The sequence below is a fragment of the Opisthocomus hoazin genome, chromosome 4, assembly GCF_030867145.1.
Source record: "Opisthocomus hoazin isolate bOpiHoa1 chromosome 4, bOpiHoa1.hap1, whole genome shotgun sequence".
NCBI lineage: Eukaryota > Metazoa > Chordata > Aves > Opisthocomiformes > Opisthocomidae > Opisthocomus > Opisthocomus hoazin.
Window position 1 is genome coordinate 7,841,998 of NC_134417.1, and position 16,877 is coordinate 7,858,874.

Here is a 16,877-nt window from a genome sequence, read left to right on the forward strand (position 1 = left end):
CTTGAGAAGCAGAATATTTCAGTGCAGATGTAAGCGACACACGTAATGACTTTCAAGGCAAATGAATCTAGAATAATAAGCCTAGAAGTGCTACAAGATTTAACGTTTCTGATCCTTTTATACAAAGACAATTTAAAAAGACAAAGAAAATGAATAATTTCTGACAATATTCAGATTAGTATTATAATTCTTTGTACCTAGTAATGTAGCTTTTATTATTAAAATACAAGAAGATTAAATCAATTGCAAAAGTTGGTTGATATTTTCCAGTAATTTTCTACATGTGATGTTCTAGGCTGTTTCATAAAAAGGGATACTCCTCTTGAAAGTCTTTCTGCTCCATATTTATCCTTTTACTGCTTTTCAGTTAGGATGGAAGAATGTTGGTTGGGACACAGGTTAAATAAGATACCGAAATATTACTGTTAATAGTGTGTAAGACTAGATATGTTTATAAAGTCCCTCATTGCTGATAAAAATATTAGCCTTTTTCTTTTGTTTGCTGTAGATTGAGAAGGTACTGTAAAGAGACTGGTACTTCAGAGGTTACTTGAATGATGGAGTCTCATCTTCTTAAGGCTGAAGTATCTTGTGAGGAAATGGAATGCAACAGATCCTGATGGTTTACCTGGCAATGAATAATTCATATAAAATGAATAAGCAAGAAAATACTATTTTTACAAGTGAAAATATAAAAAAATTTTTCCCCCTTGAAAAAAGTGAATAACAGAACTTGGAAAAGTATTTGAAAGAAATCAAATATTATATAAAAATAATATTTTTGGTTTGGATTTTGTTTTCATTTCAACCATACTTGTTGGTTACTTTGATGTGAACATAAACTAGCTTAGAATTATAATGTGATTTTACCACAGATCACATTGGTGTTTTATTTCAAAAAAGCCCTGTGCATGCAGAAAACACTTGCTGATACCAGTGTGTAAGGTTGAAGGGCAACACAGATTTCAAAGGACTGAAATGCCATTTATCTGCATCATAATGTTATTTGTACATGTTTTTGAAAATGCCTTTTCCTTACTTGCTGATTATGATGTGATTCACATTATGAAAAATTTGTATCCTTACATCTCTCTGCTAAAAAAGTTTATAGAAGGATTAGCTTGGTGTGACTGCTGATGTCCTATGTTGCTGGGAAATGAAGTAATTTCACGTCTTATGGCTACTTCATGTAAGATACGCTATGAAAAATATCCTCAAGATATCTGCTGAAAATACATATGAAGTATTTGAAGACCCATAACTCTATAACTGACTACCACAAATTATATTAAAGAAGGGGAATGAAAAAAGTAATTCTTTTGCTGATGGAAGTTGGCAGCTGTATCACTCATTTTCTTAGTGAAATGGATTCAGTGGAATTAACGTTGGACGTAAAACTTCCTTTGAGAGGCAAAACTACTTAAATTACAACCTTATAAATATGATATGCCTTCTGTAGGAATATGAATGAAGATTTCTAATAAAATACAGACCTAAGTGGCAAAGTGGTTTAAAAGCGTGGAAGAGAGTACACCCACTTCCAAGAACCAAACCTGGGACTCCCGCTGAGTTGCAAAGCCTTGCTCGCACAGGCGGGCACAGTAGGTCGGGCTTGTGCCTGACTGTCTTGCAGTGCAAAGGCAGCCACTAGTGTTGGAAGCCTTGCCAATGTTTTCAATGTGCAGAATTGTGGACTTTGGGAGGCTTCATTTTTAAATTTTTTTTATCTTCAGCTGCTGTAATTCTTCCTTTCATTCTAGAGTTAAATTTTCAGACTCTTAACTAGTAAGGTAGCCATCCTACAAACCACAATGCATGCACTTTTCCCAGGTTCATCGTTCTGTTCATCTCCAGTCTAAACAACTTGAAGCAGCTGCTTGCATTTTAAGGATGCTTCTGACCAAGTACTAAGCAGTTGCCTTGCTATTAATATTATTATTTCTTTTAACAGTGAAGTGACTGCTATCTTGTATTTTGGCCAAATGTCTTTGTTCTTCATTTCTTTGCGGAATAACTTTATCTCTTTGGAAACAGGCATTTGTAGTAGAGCAAGTGTGTTTTATACAGATCGTACAATGACTATCTGGGTCAGTAATGGTGCCTTTATTGAAATAATTATTCTAATGAAACTGCCTGATTGCATTCATTTAGGTAAAATTGCTAGCATTTACTTGAGAGTACGGGCACGATTTTTTCTATCAAAGCTTTCTTTTTTTCCCAAGATAATTTTGTATTTGTTGTTCATTTAAACACGCTTTCTATAGGCATTGTTAGACATCACAAAATTGTCTTCCTCAAATGGACGTTTTTTGAATTGCTTAAGTTGCTTTTTTTTTTTCGGTTTGCTGAAACTTTTTAAATGTTGTGGGAGGCAGGGACTTAAACAGTCAAGCAATAATTTTTATGTAGGTAATTTAAATATAACTAAATCAAATAAAATTTAAGTTCTCTGTGAGCTTTCAAAGACCAAGTCACTATGTACAAATTTGGATTCAATTTTCCAAAATTCAGACTTAATTTGAATTTAATTTTCCTAGTTTAGTCCTTGATCAGTCTGGCCCATGTAAAACTTTCCTCTTCCAAGTTGCATCCCAACTCTTCCCCTCATTCTGTTACTGCACTAACATGGTAGTTGCTGCGCTTACTCTGCATTTTTGAAACCCAACGGGCCCTTCCTGAATTCGGTGAACCTGACAGCTGGAGAGACATTTGTGATGAGTTTGACACTTTTTTAACATTTCGTTGCGAGAGTATCTTTTTAACCACTGTAACGTGAATTCATCAATGAAGTAATTAATACAAAAGCTAGGTGACAGTTCCCTTGCTCGGTTTACTGTCTTTGTCTATGCTGGGGCTTATCCACATGTGATATGCAAGAAAACTGAAGCCAGTCCCTGAAGTGGAGTGAAGTCAATGTGCTTGAAAGCAGAAAATACTAGAATCTGTTTGTGGATGCTCTCATACAGAAGTCAAGTAGCCTTAGACTGTTGTAGCTTAATCTTATGAGCAACAGGTGGCATCACCTTTTCAGCAGCATGTTAAACCTGCATGGCAACTTCTTGTACTCGATTTTTTTAACATGCTTTATTGCACTGCTTTCACAGCTTTAGCTGATTTGCTCTTACTTGTAGTGAGTGCTATATGATAGAGATTACAGAGAGTATAGATAAGTGGGGTTTTTTTTAATGCAATCTGTGATTCAGTGCTTAAATCTGATTGACTTTTTATTTATGGACTAGACTAAATATGTGGCAAGTGCCTATACCTGTCTCTGTAAATGCAAATCTTAATCAGCCACTGCTTTGTTTAAAAACAACAGACATCTTAGTGTGTCCTTGGGTGTTTAAAAAGTAATATGTCCTTAGCGTTTGCTAAAATACTTCGTTTGGTCTTCTTTCATAATTCACCAAGTGACTTTGAGCACAAGCTATCAAAATGATGTTACTAGCAAGATAAGAGGTCTGCAGCTGGCAAATGGGGGTACACTAAATGCATCTTGCTTGTCTTAGGAGTTACCTGAAATCTCAGATTTGGGAAATAAATCAGTACCTTGCTCAGGAAATCAACATAGGTATGACAAATACAAGTAAGATACCCGAAAGACTTTTTTTTTTTTTTCTTTCCTTTTTCAAAAATAAAATATGGCCAAAGCCACTCTCAGTCTGTTCTGTCAAAGACGTACTCGTTACTATTCTATGCAGGGTCAGGACAAAAAGGAGGTGGGTTATGTTCTGCTTTGCAAATAGACCTGAAGAGCTTAACCAAATCAGATTGAGGATAAAGGAATCAATAGTAAGAGATAAACAAAATAAACAGTGCTGCTCTCTGAATATCATATTAGTGTCACGCGTCTTCCTTTCTGTTTTGTGAAGGAAAAGATCTGTTCACGTATGAATGTCTGTTTTTCAGGTCAGGTGGCGTTAAAGAGCCCCTCCTCTTTCATGATGGAAAAATGAAGACAGACAAAGATCAATGGGGGGAACAGGTAAAGTACAGAAATGGGTGGGATGAAGTTAAGAACCCGGGGATTGGTAGTAGCTATGAGGGAGGAAAAAAAAGGATTGAGGATTACCAAAATAAAAAGACACTCCCACTCTCCCCCCCTCCCCCCCACCAAACCACCACCAATTGCAACTAAAAACCCTACTGCCCCCCACATTCTAGCAGTTTTATGGTAGGATTAATCTGTCCAAATTTAGGGGAATTTTAGTTTTATATTTGACAATTTATATTTTATAATAAAGGAAAATAAACTGGTGTTGTCAAGGAATAATTAACCCCATTACAAAGAGATTGAGAGAGCACGTAAGTCTTGGTGCATCAGTAATATTGTAATAGCATGACCTAAATATAAATGCAGGTATATATTTCTGTGGAAGTGTACGTGTATATACCGATTTTTTTCCTGCTTTTTGTGTTGCTGTGTTTAGGAAAGTGAAAGGTTGGTGGCTGTTTTCTGTTTGTTTCTCTGGTTTTTACTAGTCAAAACACTACTGCTTTCCTTGACGTTTTAAGCCAATTGTCTAGGTCTGTATGCAGATCTGTGGTTTATAGTTAGCGTCATGGAAAATTTCAGTTAAATATAATCCATGCTGAATTGTTAATGTTTTCATTGACTTGTCAAACTCAGTGAATTCTTGGTTGCTGGTTATTAATGCTTTTGATTGTATTGCCACAACTGTCTGATTTTTGCCATTGTGCTGCATTTTGTTTGGCTATGTGAATTGCAGCTTCCAAATCATCAGAGGATCAACAAGTAACATTGTGAGAAATTCATAGAAATATTTGTTTTCAGGTTTGTGGAGAAAAGGGATAGAAATGCCAATTGTTGTATTTTTGCTTATGTTGCCATAACAAAAATTTTCCATACCCCCTAAATATTGTATTCTGTTAAAGTCTATATTTCCAGGAACAGGAGTAATTTCTGGGTACACACATAAAAGAAGGGCAAGATTTTTCTATTCCCAGAGTTCAGAAGTATTGTTCTCTCCCCCTGACAGCATCCACTTTTAATTACAGAGCTATCCATAATGTGTTGTGTTCCTGACACTGAACACAGCATAAGGCCATTGCATTTTTATTGCTGACTTCATAGAAATAAGTTTTACACTGTTGACTTGACAGGCATTATTGAACTTTGCTGTGACAGAGTAAAAAAACAGTACTGTAAAACAAATAATATGCGATATATGAAAAAGGCCTAGGCTCTATCACGAAGGGAAAAGGACCCCAAATTTCTCATAACTAGTGGAAAAAGAATGGATTTACTGAAGGAGAAGTAATTATCTGGCTTTATGAGGGAAGTCACTTCCAGCTATATGGTGCAGAAGAGGCTGAATTAAGGGTTGTCTGCCCAAGAAGCAGGAAAGAAATGAAGGCAGACTTCATGCCTACACAGAGGCCAGCAAAACTGCAAATAAATGAGAACATAGAGTGGAGTGCCATCCACACATCTTGAAATGCCTTTCAAGAGTCCTGTGAAATGGATGCACTTGGGAGAACAATTACCTGAACAGCAAATAATCCCTAATTGAACTTCCAGAGTCTATTTCTTGATGACGCAAAGCAGTTCCACTCATCCTAAAATTTTTACTTTTATCCTCTCCTTTACTGGTGCTGATTGATAGATTGATTCTGCAGCTGCCACTGTAATAGAAATCATCACAATACAACTGAGTACAGCTTGGTTGGGTTTTCTTGTGGCATTCTCTTTCTTTTCAGTAAATTTATCAAAAGCAAAATCAACCAACTGGATTATAAACACTTCACCTATTCAGAAAAAAATTCGTGTGTACACTGTTTTTATGTGTCAGACAAAAATTAAAAAAAAAATGAAATCAAAAGTTAGGTTTTATTTTGAAGTAAAAACTTCCATATACCAATATGCATAGAAAAGTAACTTAGAATTAAGTACTTATAATGGGTTTAGGTTGTATGTGTATATATAATTTAATCAATTTATTGTTATCTCTAAATTACTATTTACAAAAAAAGGTATTATGTTTTAGTCACTAGTGCACTAAAACCACGAGTTTTGAAGAACTCTCAAACAAGACAATATTTCTTATTTCATGCATGGGTCTAGAGTATTGTTGTCATTAAAACAGCAAGTTGGGAAAAGAAAATACGTTCATGAAACAAGAACCATCCACATGCCATGCACTTTGAACCTATATCCATTTGCACAGCCTGCTTTCACTGACCCCAGCCATGTTCACACGTGCTGCATCTGGTATCAGTTGATATGTTATCTATAAATATGTTGTATTTTTCAATTCTTTGTCAGATACTTACAATTTTATTTTAGTAATTTTAATTTTATTACAAGAATATTGTACCCGGGCCCTGTGTTGACTTTGTGCATTGGTTTCACAGCAAGGCTCTGCTTGAAAGTCATTAAAGACTCAATGAGTCTTACAGGTACCATAATGTGAGTATGTTCTCATCTTTCTTCCCATAGGTGGTGGCCCCTGCAGAGTACATAAACAGAAATGCAACCAAGTGTTGGCTATGAGAATTGATGAAACAAATTGTTTAAACAACGGCAGGAGTTTGGGCGAACCAGACCATGTTCTGGCACTGATGTCCTTTCTGGGTTCTGTAAAAGGAAAACCTACAGCATTCAGAACAAGAAACCACTTTTCCTTTCCCCTTTTAGTAACTAATAATGTGTATATTTTATTACATTTTTGCTTGTTTTTCCTCTTGCGCTTGAGGGCACAGAACAGGTAATTATGTGGTCATATACACGGTGCTGAGGAATTCCGCCATTATGTTCACTTCAATCAGTCGTGTGTGACAAAAATATGTAACTGCAGCTGAAAATGCTGGAATTACTGTTACTCTAATGCCTACCTCTCATCTGTAAGTATTGGAGGAGGAGTTGCATTTCTGCTATTATCTGTGAAACTAACAGGGAAACCGGAGTGAGAGAAATTCAGCAGCTTCTCCAAGTACAGAAAATCCTGGGCAGAACCTGTGATAGATTTGAGTCTTTTAATGTCCTTTATTCCAGGGCTTGCTGTTGTTCCCAGGGAGAGCAATTTAGGGCATTTCTCTCTATCATTTGAAGAACTTTCCTCTAAAGTACTAGAATTTGTTCAAGCAATTATTGCAGGGGAAAAAACCCTACTTTTTTTTTTTTTTTTTAATTTTCATTTATTATTTATTTTTAAAGAAAACCTCAAAAGATCTCACATGAAATTTTCTGCACTCCTAAGAAAGGGGGAAGTTGTTGGTATTTTAGGCTATCTCTCTCTTCAGTTTGCTTGATGATTTCTGATTTATTTATTTATAAATCACATTCATAGCCCCCCCTCTCCCCCCATTTAAGAAGGGATCAATCTCATCCTGAAATTTGACACAATTCTGGAAATAATTGAGGTGATTAGTACTAGCCATCAGTTTTACCCTTCAGAATAAAATGTGGCAACTGAATAAAGCCTGATGGCGTGGTTGTGCAAAATTTCATTTAACAGCTCATTGCAGGCAGGCCAAGTTGGATTGCCAAATATGTCAAATCACTTTTATAGATCTAAGCTGTCTACCTTCTGATTTTTCTTAATCGTAAATGGTATAACAGATATTGCTATATTTTTCCCACGCATTGTAAAAGGAAAGTGTTTTAAATAAGGAGCAGAGCAACCTGATTTGTTTGGTTAAGTTTACAGGTATAGGCTGTATGTACTCCAGATGTTTGCACACATTCCCAGAGTCCAAGGGCCCTTTCTTTCTCCTGCATCCAGTCTAAATCCTCCAAACGTCCAGTTAGTAGGTGGTTGCTGTCAGTGAGTTACTAAAAGGTCTCATCTGTTATATTTATGTACTTTTCATCCAAGGATGAGTAGTTCTTGCTGTGCTGTTTCCAATTCCAGATATGAGGAAATATGCCAGAATACAAACTGCTTGCTTTGTTTGCAGCTACTTTGTTGGTTCTGACTCTTACTACATGGAATAAAAGGAAAGGGGAAATAAATGCCAAAATGTATCTATTCCTCTCTTCTTGGTGTTGAAATTTTATCTAGATTCTTATCGTAAATCTAATATGTGTATCTGTAATAATATTATGTAGCTATTTCTGCCTCATCAGTCTAGTATATATGATCTCTAAGACACTTAATATGCATGTCCTTGGAGGTAAGGAAGTGCTGTTATCCCTGTTTGAAAGAAGAGGAGATAAAGCACAAAGAACGCAAGTGACTTGTTCAAGATCACAAGTGAAGCTCATGGTGAGCTGGAGACAGAAGATAAATCTGTTGGGCTGATGTCTTAACCAAATCCAGTTTGATTCTGCTTTGGATAGTTCTCAAGCTCCAGAGCTCAAACCACCACTGAACTCCTACTGATAGCAGTAGTGGTTTTATCATCAGTCTTGGGGAGGGTATGGTAGGTTCATGAAAATTTTGAAAGCGTGCTTATGGCATGCTTATAGCTACCCACAGATTGTCAGTTTTGGTTGGAGAGTATTATTTGCTTTAATGTCAGGGTTTGGGTGTTGGGGAGAAAAGTGGTCTTTATTTCATCAAAATTGTTGTCAATATTGAAATTTTTGAGGACAGGAACAATTTTGCAGGACTCTCTTTGTGGGAGTCCTTAAAAATGGTAGCTTCTCACTTGGATTCTTCCACTTCTTGGGTGCAGACTATTCCAAATGCAAGTAAGACCTTGCTGAAACAGTCAATTTTTATTTGTTAGTTGGGTAACAGCAAGTCTGAATGGCTTTCTGGTTATCTCATGTCATTACGAAGTGTATATTTACAGTGAAATTTATCACATGCAGAATTATTCCCTTTAAAATGAAATCTGATAATTGGTGTAATGTATTTAAGAAACCAAAACAATGACCACAGATTTGTCAAGTGCTACTGAAAGAGTTGCAATAACTGTCACTCCTTCAGTGAGCAAAGTCAAAGCAATGTTTCTGTTAATTTCTGTGAGCATAAGAGATATGCAGACCTCTTCATTTATACAGTTGTTTTGAGGTAACATGAAGGATGATAAAGATGTCTGTGGAAAACTATGTGGATAACCTTTCACACTGGAAGAGTTGGTATTGTTTATTGTGCTTTAGAGGCTTTCTGCTGCTTTTCCATTTCTGCCCTTGTGTGGAGTCAGCTTGATCTATACATCTATCTCATCTAGGAGAAAGAAATTTATTATGGCCATTTTTCAGCTTGGTATCCTGGAATACTGGTTGCTTTGAAAGCAGAAATATTTACTGAGAACCCAAATGTATTTTCCCTAGATGAGAAAAACTCTTCACGTCTTCTGCAATGAATTAGGCAAAGCTTCTCAGACTGCCTTTGAATGTCCCATATGTCATTTGCTAACATTGGACATGTCTCTGCTGACTGACAGGCACTGTGGAGCCTCCTACCCTCTGGTACCTACTTCCTCTCCACGTAGTTGCTGGGAGAGTAAGCAGTATTACCTCGTTTGCCTTTCAGCTAAGTTGAAAGGGTGCAACTCAGATATGCTCAAAGAAAATTACCTGGCAGATACATTCTGTCTACACCTTCAGATACCTTCTATCAAAAATAATCAAAGGAATGGAACACCTCTCCTATGAGGAGAGGCTGAGAGAGTTGTGGTTGTTCAGTCTAGAGCAGAGAAGGCTCCAGTGACACCTTATTGCAGCCTTTCAGTACTTCAATGGCGTGTATAAGGAAGATGGGGACAAGCTTTTTAGCAGGGCCTGTTGTGAAGAGGTAATAGTTTTAAACTAAAAGAGACTAGATTTAGACTTTACAGTGGGGGTGATGAAACACTGGAAGAGGTTGCCCAGAGAGATGGTAGATGCTCCATCCTTAGAAACATTCAAGGTCAGGCTGGATGGGGCTCAGCAACCTGATGTAGCTGAAGATGTCCCTGCCCATTGAACAGGAGTTGGACTAGATGACTTTTAAAGGTCCCTTCTAACCCAAACCATTCTATGATTCTAGATACCTGATAGGCAGTTTCTTAGACGATACTTGCCTAGTATCTCACAATTCTCTGGTCATCTTGATAGACTGTTCTTTGATTACTCTTAACTAATGCCAGTTTTGATGTTTTGAAGCTGAGAGATACTATACATCGCATTGTACAGGGTGAGCAACAGACTGTGGAGTAAGTCATGGGCTGTTATTCACTGTGGTGGTGTGACTGTGTAATGTATGGAGACACTGAGAGTGGTGCTCACTGTCTCCCATAACATCATCATAGAGAAGCTCAGGAAGTCTGAGCTAGATGAGTGGTCAGTGAGGTTGACTGAGAACTGGCTGAATGGCAGAGCTCAGAGGGTTGTCAGCTGTGCAGAGTCTAGATGGAGGCCTGTGACTAGTGGGGTTCCACAGGGGTCAGTACTTGGCCCAGTCTTGTTCAGCTTATTTGTCAATGACCTGGACAAAGGGACAGAATGTGCCCTCAAGAAGTTTGCTGATAACTCAAAACTGCGGGGAGTGGTGGATACACTAGCAGGCTGTGCTGCCGTTCAGTGAGACCTGGACAGGCTGGAGAGTTGGGCAGAGAGGAACCTGAGGAAATTCAACAAGGGCAAGTGCAGGGTCCTGCACCTGGGGAGGAACAACCCCATGCAACAGAATAGGCCAGGGGCTGACCTGCTGGAAAGCAGCTCTGTGGAGGGCGACCTGGGTGTCCTGGTGGACAACAGGTTGACCATGAGCCAGCACTGCGCCCTGGCTGCCAAGAAGGCCAGTGGCATCCTGGGATGCATTAGGAGGAGTGTGGCCAGCAGGTCGAGGGAGGTTCTCCTCCCCCTCTACTCTGCCCTAGTGAGGCCCCATCTGGAGTACTGCATCCATTTCCGGGCTCCCCAGTTCCAGAAAGATGAGGAGCTACTGGAGAGAGTCCAGAGCAGGGCTATGAGGATGATGAGGGGACTGGAGCATCTCTTCTATGAGGAAAGGCTGAGGGAGCTGGGATTGTTCAGCCTGAAGAAGAGAAGGCTGAGAGGGGACCTTATAAATGCTTATAAATATCTGAAGGGTGGGTGTCAGGAGGATGGGGCCAGACTCTTTTCAGTGGTGCCCAGTGACAGGACAAGGGGCAATGGGCACAAACTGAAGCATAGGAAGTTCCTTCTGAACATGAGGAAGAACTTCTTTACTTTGAGGGTGACAGAGCCCTGGAACAGGCTGCCCAGAGGGGCTGTGGAGTCTCCTTCTTTGGAGATATTCAACACCCACGTGGACGCAGTCCTGTGCAGCCTGCTGTAGGTGATCCTTCTTTGGCAGGGGGGTTGGACTAGATGATCCCTAGTGGTCCCTTTCAACCCCTACCATTCTGTGATTCTGTGCTGACAGGTCTGCTGTTCTTTTAGACTTACTGATCTGTTGAAGTTTGATATATGGCACTTGAATTTATTGTATATGTCAAATATCTTGGAAAGTGCTTTTGTTTTCTTCTGACTCTAGAGATTTCAGGTGTCTAAATAGTGAGGGGTTCTTTCTAGATATCAGACATTATTTGCTATACCAACTTACGCTGCAGTTACTGTTTGAATCCATGGTGCCCCACGAGCAGATCAATGCAATCTCCAACTGTTGTTAAAAGGATGCTACAATTACATATGCTTGCACTGGTACATTCAGCTGCATCATTTTGGACCTCTAACTAAATTAGAAGACTGTTTTTCTCTCCAGTATAGTTAAATGGGCAGATCCAGGAGGCAGATCCTCCCTGTGGAGGCTTGTGTTTCAAGGTTGACTATGTTATGATCCTGGAGACGTAAATCTCATCACGTAAGAGTGCTTAAATGTATGCCCTGTGGCATTATTCCCGTGTTCCTCTCTGATTATTTCGGCACAGGTGGCTTAAGGATCAGGCCCTACAGAACTGTTTTCTTCATGGTACCCCAATACATTTAGGAATATCAGCACCACAGCGGAGGGCAGTGGGGTGTATCACAATATTCATTTTTGACACTTTAATACCCTTGAATAAAAAATGTGCTCATAGGGGCTTCTTTAACTGCCTGTATAGATGTAACAGGCTGAATGCTGTGGTATGCCTGTGTACTAATATAATATCTGAGTTGCTCAAATATAAGATCATTTATCTTCACAAAATCTCAGCTGGTTAATGTATTAATTCAGGTCTGACCAAGACTGACACAGGCAGCTTTTGCAGAGTGTGAACATAAAAAAAACGATAGAATCAGTGGCACCAATTTATTACACAAAGCGATTGCTAACTCTGTAGATGTTCAGGATTTTCATTTGCACCTCGGTGAACAAAATGTACCACTGCTTCTAATATATAAGATTCTGAATAGTCATCAGAAATATCACTTCATAGTGAAGAACACCCAGTTCTACTTCTCTAGACCCACTTAGTCCTGGATGAAATGTCAATAGTTTGGATGAGTATCACTTCTTGACATTTACCTTCATTGCTTAGTAGCAGCATGATTTGTCAGCTATACTAGAAAATTATAGTTAGTATGAGTTCAGTATAATATATTCTGGTGTTAGAAATATTAAGTCTCACTATGGGAATGTAAATTAATCTGGGACGGTTCACATGGGGGTCAGTACAATTGTCATATTATGCTTAACCAAATCAAATTAACTTCTAACACTTTGTAGAAAGCCCTTTGAGGCCTAAAAATGAACTGTAATTTACATAAGTGACACACTTTGATACATATAAGCAAATCTTCAGCCTACGGGCAATTTTTCCAGAGAAATGAAGATTTGTGAGATTGTGCTGTTTATGAATGTATGTGGGTAGAGATGTCTCAGGTATTTTTGTCTTTCCCTAAGAACTGTTGCCCCTCTTTAGTTGAACTCAGACAATCTGGTGTCCGAAACTCAACAAATGTCATGGACTGGAAACATTTAGTACAGAGTGATATCCTGCTAGTATATCCTGTTTAGGAAAATGTGAGAGTATAAATTCAGTCCTTACTGGGCTTGAGACAACTAGTACTGATGTTTAAACAATCAATTATCACTTATTTTCCTTCTTATAAAGCTGCTTTGGATGTTATTTGTGCACAAATATTCCATGTTCATCTTAAATTCCAGGCAAGCTTATTGCTACCAGTGTGTTTCTCATTCTGTGCATTATGGTTTTAGAAGAAGAAAAATAGGAAGAAATAGTAAGACGGGACATTCGATTCCTTCCACAATAATCAATACAGACACCTCAGATATGAAGCAGCTCTTGAGACCTAACACAGGCCTTGTTTTTATAAAGAACCTTTAGTCTACAATGCTGATTGATTGAATATCAGCTTGTAGACTGATACTGAAAAACACTGTGTCTCTGATCTGAGTTGTATATGAGATCCTCTGGATGCTGCCCAATTTTTCACCATCTATCCAGTCAATAGTAAATGAAGTTATGAGTCAGGTGATAATTAGGAACAGACATATTAATTTTTCCTTATTTAAAATCTGCTTGAACATTGTGGGATTTATGGTTGATTCATTTGTTACTGGATTTACATTCTCCTTTAGAGGGGCTGCAAAATACAGGAAGGAGTGAATGGGGGGGGGACACACACATAAATTTGTTTGTTTGTTTGTTTACAAATAAACAAAGTAAGAAAATATTCTCCTATTCCTTAAGTTGTTTTGGGACATCTTCTCGAAGTACATTTTATTCTTCTGAACTTACATCTGCATTATAGGATTTTAGGTACTACTTCCTGCTATGTGCCTTGCAAATCATTCCTAAGACCAATTATTCCCAAATATACCCCCAAAAAGACCCCTGGGGGGGAGAGCTACACCTCACATGATTTTCGACTATACTTGTTAGTATTTTAGAAGCTCTGTTTGCTCAAATGGAAGGGCATCTATCAAATATAACTTCAAAAAGAGCTTAAAGGATTTTTCTTCCTGCATCATTAAAATTGTAGTCTGTAACCATGTAGCAAATGTCACTTGATGTGTAAAAGCAGAAGATACTGTCTTGAACTCTGCCTGATGTATTGGGCAGGTTCCCAAACCCAGTTAACAAGGGTTATATCCTCCTTAAAGCTTGAATAATCTGACTGAGGATGTTTAGATTTGATTTTATCTCTGTTTTTTTTTTCTTTCCCTTTTCAGCTTCAATTTGTAGTATTCATAGTGTGCATCCATGTTCCTCTAAATGGCACAGCAGTCTTGGGCTATATTCTTTTGTACCTTAGTTGCTAGTAAAACAGGTACTCTTTTTATTAATGGGTCTGCTGAGTTAATCCCTAAATCGATCAGTGAGTGGTAGAGTTTGGGTGCTCTGGGGGAAAGACTGAAGATGTGGAAGGTACAAAGTAAAGGAGATGTTCACAGAGACAAGCAAGAGGGAAAAGTTGCCAGCTGTTTCTATTATTAAAGGAGGGGAAATCTGTGATAGATGATCTTGGAACCGATTGCACAAAAATTGAGTCTTACCTTGGCAACCTAAGTAGCTGTGGGTGGCAAGGAAGGATGGTAGTGGCCCCACAGACTTCTTGTTCTTTGCTATACAACAGAGGGTAGTTTGGCAGTATTAAGCCTGGCAGCAGTCATTGACCTATCAGAGAACAGCAATTCATATATTACTGAAAGTATTTATCAAAAGGCAGCATGTATATCACTGGCAAATTTGTTCAAAGTCTATGAATTGTGGCTGGATCATAGAAAACATTGTACTGAGGGCATAACATGAAGGATTAAAAAGTCTTAAATCTCTAGATGCCTTGCTTAACAGAGGGGCATGTTAAGGTAATTTTAAGATTTTACAAAAATCACTAGATGTTTTCTATTTGCAGGCAGGTTGTTGTAATTTGGCTGCGGCCGGCAACAAAAGGGCCACGTGGCTGCTCTGCTGCCCCTCCCCCCGCTGGGGTGCGGAGGAGAATGGAAAGAAACAGGCAGAAACCGGTGGGTCGGGATAAGGGCAGTTTAACAGAGCAGCAAACAGAGGGAACAGGAACAACAACGATACAGATAAGGGGAATACACAAAACAAAACAGACCGCAGAGAGCGAGCCGCTCTCACCGCCCGCCGCTGCCATGCACGCTCCCGAGCCGGGACAGAGTTCCCACTGCCCAGCTCCCCCCCACCGGAACCCAGCATGGCGGCACATGGTATGGAATACCTGGCTCTGTTTGGCCAGGTGGGGTCAGCCCACCCGGCTGTGCCCCTTCCTGGACTCCGGTGAAAATTAACCCTGTCCTGGCCGAATCCAGGACAGAGGTTGAAGGAGATTCAAAATACAGCTTAAATCTGGTTTGAGGTATTTTAGACTAAAGAAAAATATTTGTATTTCATTATAGCCTAGTTTTCTTTATAAAAGAGATCAATATAATGAAATTTTATCCATCTTGTGCCCTATAACTTGTTACAACCAAGTATGACAGCAGTATAATATTTTATAGTAACAGTTACATTGAGGACAGACAGACAGTACAGGCAATGCTATCAACAGTCAGGTATTCTTTGTGTCCTGTCTGCAGGCCGGTGAGCATGTGTGCTCACTGCCTGGGCCTGCATGGCCCAGAGCAGGCAGAGACACAAGCAGAGAAGAAGCTGAGGATACAAAGAGGCTTTGGAGGGCATGGGGGTATCGACATGGGAACCTGTTGAAGACCAGGAGAAGGATGGATTCCTAGGCGTAAACAGGGTGTACTGTTGAAGTAGAGAAGTGTGAGGGGATTTCAGACACAAATCTATAGAAGTGAGGTTTCACAAGTTAAATAGAAATAAATTCTTACATAAATACTGACAAACAATGCTTCCATGTTTGAACATAAACATGTTCAACCAACCTTGAATTCCTGAAACTACTGATTTGTTGTCCAAGGGAATGAAAACTAAAAACACCTAAAGAGTAAAATTTTCAAGAGACAAAAAAAAAACGCTGCATCAATAATGCAATGAGTTATGACTAGTAATGTAGTAAGGAAATCTGAACAAATCTCTCCTTTCTTTGCCCATATTTTAAGCCTAAAAGTGTTCCTTTCAAGAGTGGATTTTCTAACAAGTCTGCAGAAAGCCTGCTGTGAGGAAAGGGTGAGCACAGAGGAAAAGTTAGAGGAAATGTATCCTTCTGTGTTACAGAAAGACAGATTTATGATTTGGGGTCTGTCCTTATCAGGTTGATCTGTTTTGTAGATTGAATATTAAAATGACTAGCTCTGGACAAATCCTTACCCTGCTGAGAACATTAAAATGTCATAGAGTTTAATATAGAGTAATTGGAGAGAACTCTATTTGAGAAGGAGATAAAGTGAAATTCCTAAACCAGATTTTAAGACTGCCTTGAGCCCTTTTTGTCTGTTTTGAATAAGTGTGTTCCACTTTAATGAGATTATTCTGAGGTTCCCATCAGGTTTTATACACAATTTTCTGCTGGTTTTCCAACAAAGACTTCTTTCTGTTTTTCAATAGAATTTCCTTTCTATTGGGATAGCAGTAATGTCTTTATAGCTGATCAAATGTAGTCAAATTAACTGACAGGCAAATTATTATAAACAATTATTGTCCTGATTTATATATTTCAGTTATGTTGAAATTTATTTTGTTGCTTGGCTGCCTATTCAAGTTTCTCCTCAGTAGCTCTTGCAATCCAGTTGCAAGAGCATTTCCTTTCCCCATCCCAGGCTAGTTACAGTTTTACACTTTAGGGGTATTATTTCCCTGCTGCATCCTATCTTTCTGTGTGAAAGAAAAAAGGAATTAGAAACTATTCAGGAGGAAGGCAAATAGGAGAAGAGTAACGGCAACCTGTAGCCTAGCATCATTTGCATACCCCATAAAACTCAATTCAACCAAGTCCACTCCCTGTTGTTATGAAAGAAAAATAATGCACATCTTAATTTTGTACTTCAGCCATCATTTCCCCCAAGAGAAAAGGGGTTATTGTAATTCCAGCTTAGTGGAAATATGTAAAGCTTTTACTCATC

The 16,877-nt window shown here is 38.7% G+C and overlaps 1 long non-coding RNA gene across 1 annotated transcript in view; it reads right to left on the reverse strand.

The window, feature by feature from the left end:
* Nucleotides 1-261: 261 nt before the first annotated feature.
* LOC142361089 (uncharacterized) overlaps nucleotides 262-16,877 on the reverse strand; it is an 87,034-nt gene continuing 70,418 nt past the window's right edge. The window contains exons 4-5 of the long non-coding RNA XR_012763621.1: nucleotides 14,382-14,502; nucleotides 262-628 (exon numbers count right to left, since the gene is read on the reverse strand). This is a non-coding gene — a long non-coding RNA (uncharacterized LOC142361089). The remainder of the gene's footprint in view (nucleotides 629-14,381; nucleotides 14,503-16,877) is intronic.